This window comes from Crotalus tigris, unplaced genomic scaffold (assembly GCF_016545835.1).
Source record: "Crotalus tigris isolate CLP2741 ecotype Arizona unplaced genomic scaffold, ASM1654583v1 scf7180000019840.826796, whole genome shotgun sequence".
NCBI classification, from domain to species: Eukaryota; Metazoa; Chordata; class Lepidosauria; order Squamata; family Viperidae; genus Crotalus; species Crotalus tigris.
Window position 1 is genome coordinate 414,761 of NW_024097735.1, and position 4,712 is coordinate 419,472.

Consider the following 4,712-nt stretch of genomic DNA (forward strand, 5'->3'; position numbering starts at 1 on the left):
ACTAATTTGGATAAGGATACTTTGGTTAGGTTGACAGGTTTTGAAGTTGTAAAAAAGGTTAAATATCTGGGGGTATTTTTATCTGCTTCTAATGCAAAACTGTATAAAATTAATTATGAAAAATTGTGGTTCAAAATACAGAAAGATTTGAATGATTGGAAAAAATTGCAACTATCTTTGTTGGGGAGAATTGCTGCGGTCAAAATGAATGTTCTACCAAAGTTTCTTTTTTTGTTTCAAATGATACCTATTTTAAAGAAAGAGGCAAATTTAGAAGAATGGCAGAAAGGTATTAATAAATTTATTTGGGCGGGGAAAAAAACCAAGAGTAAAGCTCAAAATTATACAAGATGTTCGAGAGAGAGGCGGACTCAAGGTACCGAATTTGAAACTGTATTATGATGCGGTGGTTTTAACATTGATTAGTGATTGGATTAATTTAACAAATGTAAATATACTCCTTTTGGAGGGATGGGATTTATTATATGGATGGCATGCCTATTTAATATATAATAAAAAGGTGGATATGGTCTTTAAGTCTCACGTTTTAAGAATTTCTTTGTTGCGAGTTTGGAAGAAATATTATAGAATAGATTCTAAAATTCCATTGTGGGCAATTCCAGGGCATGCGATAGAAGGAATAAGAAAAGGAGTGAAGATGGATAGCATTTCTTATAAACAATTACTTAATTGGGATGGGAAAAATTGGCAATTAAAATCTATGGATGAATTATTACAAGAAAATATTAATTATTCTTGGTTTCAGTATAGACAATTATTAGAAAGGTGGAGGATAGATCAAAAAGTGGGTTTGATTAGGGAGGATGTGATTTTGTTGAAACAAATTAAAGACCAAAGTCGAACTCATATAAAAAGAATTTATGGAGTTTTAGTGGAATTGGATTCAGAAACAGAATTAGTTAAAGATTGTATGGTTAAATGGGCTCAAAATTTTGAAGAGCCGATTTTATTAGATACATGGGAGATAATTTGGGTGAGGAATGTTAAATTTACACAAGCTCAAAATTTATGAGAAAATTTTTATAAGATGTTTTATAGGTGGCACCTTGATCCACAGAAGATGTCTCGCATGTATTCAAATCTGCAGCCTAAATGTTGGAGATGTGGTTGTTTGGATGCAACGTACTATCATGTTTGGTGGTCATGTAAAAATATAAAGGCTTTTTGGATTAAGATTTGGTGGAACATTCAAAGAATTTTTAATAGAAGGATAAAATTTACACCACAATTGTTTTTGTTAGGCATTATTGTTGATTGTGATGATAAAGAAATTATTTTAATGTTGAATTTAATTACAGCGGCAATACTGGAAGAAGGAGTTTTTGCCTACTTTAGAAGAATGGTTTCTTAAAGTTTCTTATTTATCTGAAATGGCAAAAATTTCGGCTTATTTGAAAGATCAATCGCAAGAGAAATATTTTTTGGTGTGGAAAAGATGGGTGAATTTTATACAGCATAAATATGAGATTAAAAAGTATTACTTAGCTTTTGAATAATTTATGTTTAAGGTAACGACTTGAACTATTGTTTTGTTTTGTTTTTATATATTGGAGTTAAAGTATTTAAAAATTTGTTTTTCTTGAATGTATTTATAATTGTTTGATGTTTATTCAAGTTGTAAGGTTTTTTTTTAGTTTTTATTAACCCTGTATTCAGCTCTGGGAAGGAGGGGGGAGGGTAAGGGGGGGAAGGGGGGTGGGTGGGAGAGGGGGATTATTTTATTGTAAAACTGTAAAAATTTTCAATAAAAAAAAAGGATTGAAATGTATATATAATTGTACATATAATTGTATTACGTAGAAAGATGAGGCTTATATAGAGGTTAAGAATGATGTATTATGTTTTTGTACCACGAGAAACAAACTGTTAGGAATACTTACTCTGGAATGTCACGCTTGTCCATTTTTGTTTTAATTGTATTAACAAATAAAAAACTTTTTTAAAAAAAGAAAAGTTCCTTTTGGAAGAAACTGCTTCCACGAGTTCTGCTTTCTTAGGATGAGGTCTTGAAGTGGGCCCTGACGACGTGTCTTTTATGATTTAAAACTACTGCTACTGCTGCTACTACTACTATTATTTGTATATATTGATTTTAGCTTTTTTGTACACCGCCCAGAGTCACTCTGCCTGTGAGATGGGCAGATATATATCTATATATATATATATATATGATGAATAAATAAATAAATAACATTTCACTTGCAGCTTTTCAAGGGCTAGTGTTCTGCACCATGTGACTTACCTCAGCATTATGTCTTAAGTGTTATGTCTCACAACTATTGAATTTCCTGGCAAGGGCATTTTTATTGTAGCAGCTATTTAATTTGTGACTGTGATGTTTATACGGTTAAATCCTTGCTTTGCATTTGCTCAGATGCCATTGAGTCCAAACTCACTCATAGCAAACACGTTCGTGAATATTGCCTGTATTCTATTTAATACCATAGGTTAAAATTTTGAAATCTGATATGTCTGTGAATTGTAAATTGTTTCATTCAATTTTGAATTTTTTTTAATACAAAGCATTAACTCTTAAATAATAATAAATAATAATAATAAAGTTGGAAGGGACCTTGGAGGTCATCTATTCCAACCCCCTGCTCAGACAGGAAACTCTACATCATTTCAGACAAATGGCGGTCCAGTCTCTTCTTAAAAACTTCCAGTGTTGGAGGATTCACAGCTTCTGGAGGCAGGTTGTTCCACTGGTTAATTGGAGAAGAAGCTGGTTTTGCTTCTTCTGTGCCAATGTAAATTTTCAGTAAAGTAGTATACTCTTGGTAAAATCACGTCCCAGGAATTTCTTTTTCTGGAAATACCAACTGGACAGTTGACAATATCAATCGTACAAAGTAGTTGAGGCAGTCACAAGAAGCCGACACTGATACAAAGGTGCTTAAAAAGAAAAGTAATGGGACAAGTTTTCATGACTCAGTCCCCGGGGGGGGGGGTAGAAGAACTACTAGAGCAGTGGTTCTCCACCTGTGGGTCGGGACCCCATTTGGGGTCGAACGACCATTTCACGGGGGTCGCCAAACAACGCAGTCCGCCATTTCCCCCCCCCCCTTTGCCTTAGCTGTGCTACTCCCTTTTATTCTATTGGCTTTTGAAAGCCAATAGAACAGACTCTCTTGAATAGAATCTAATTCTATTGGCTTTCAAAAGCCAATAGGAATTGTCCAGGCTGCCTCTGCCCTGCTGAGCCCGCCAAAAGTCCCATTCTGCAAACGGTGCTGCACCAGTTGAGTAGTCCTCGACTTACGACCGGTTGAGTCATCCTCGACTTACGACCGGTTGGGGGGTCGCAGCATTAAAAAGGTTGAGAATCACTGTACTAGAGTCAAGAGGCAGTAATAATTTGCACACAAACAGCTCATAAGGCCATACGTGGCAACATTGATAATATAACAGTTTTAAATTATCATATAAAATATTTCCATCTCAGTCAGAAATACTGCTAGTACACCTTATTTATTTGTCTGCCTGATTTATAACTCACCTTTATTTGTACAACTCAAGAGAGTGCATTAATTATTACTTAATTACGAATCAATAAAAGGAAGGCTCCATCTGTGAATTTTTAATCAAAATCACGGCACAAAGACACCTTAATGAGATCTGAAATCTTACTTTAAGGATGCTGTTGTATTTTCTACTAAAGATCATTTTCAAGAACAGCACCGGTTACAAAAATATAACAATTTAAATAAAATACACATATTCATTACACCAGTGGTTCTCAACCTGTGGGTCGGGACCCCATTTGGGGTTGAACGACCATTTCATGGGGGTCGCCAAACAACGCAGTCCACCATTTTTTCCCCCTTTTCCTTAGCTGTGCTACTTCCTTTTATTCTATTGGCTTTTGAAAGCCAATAGAATAGACTCTCTTGAATAGAGTCTAATTCTATTGGCTTTCAAAAGCCAATAGGAATTGTCCAGGCTGTCTCTGCCCTGCTGAGCCCGCCAAAAGTCCCATTCTGAAAACGGTGCTGCACCAGTTGAGTAGTCCTCGACTTACGACCGGTTGGGGGTCGCGGCATTAAAAAGGTTGAGAACCACTGCATTACACATTACAAACCTTCAGGAAGCTATAAATACAAATTCAGAAATACCAGCCATCTCATTAAACTCACACCTAATTTCAGAGCAAATATTCATATGACCTTTGCCTGATCTTTTGTCTAATAATGTAAAAATGACCAAAAGATCAATTTAAAGATCAATCCGACTGGTTTCCTAATGAATATGCCCAAATTTCAAATGTAACAGAACTTTTTAGTAAAGAGCCCTAAAGATATAAATAAAATCAGGAAAGTGCACAGAGAAATTTGATTTGACTTAAAGACATTTTTTCCTAATTAATTCTGTCCTATTTTATAACTTGGTAGTTTTACCTTGAAGAGTCCTTCACTTTAGAAGCCTCTCTCTCTCTCTCTCCTCCCCCCCTCCCTAACTCCCTATAATTTATTACATTCTGTACTTCTTCATGCTTTCAGATTGTTTTCCGTAGATGTCCAGGATACACGGACAATTCTCCACTCCTTGCAGAATAAATATTAACCAGAACTGTAAATAAAGGAATCCTTGAAAGAACCTGAGTAACAGCCAGGATTTCCCAGCTGTTTTTGACTGATTTGAAAGGTGAACCAGTACTGGATAGGAGGCCACTAGGAAATCTCAGGCTGCTG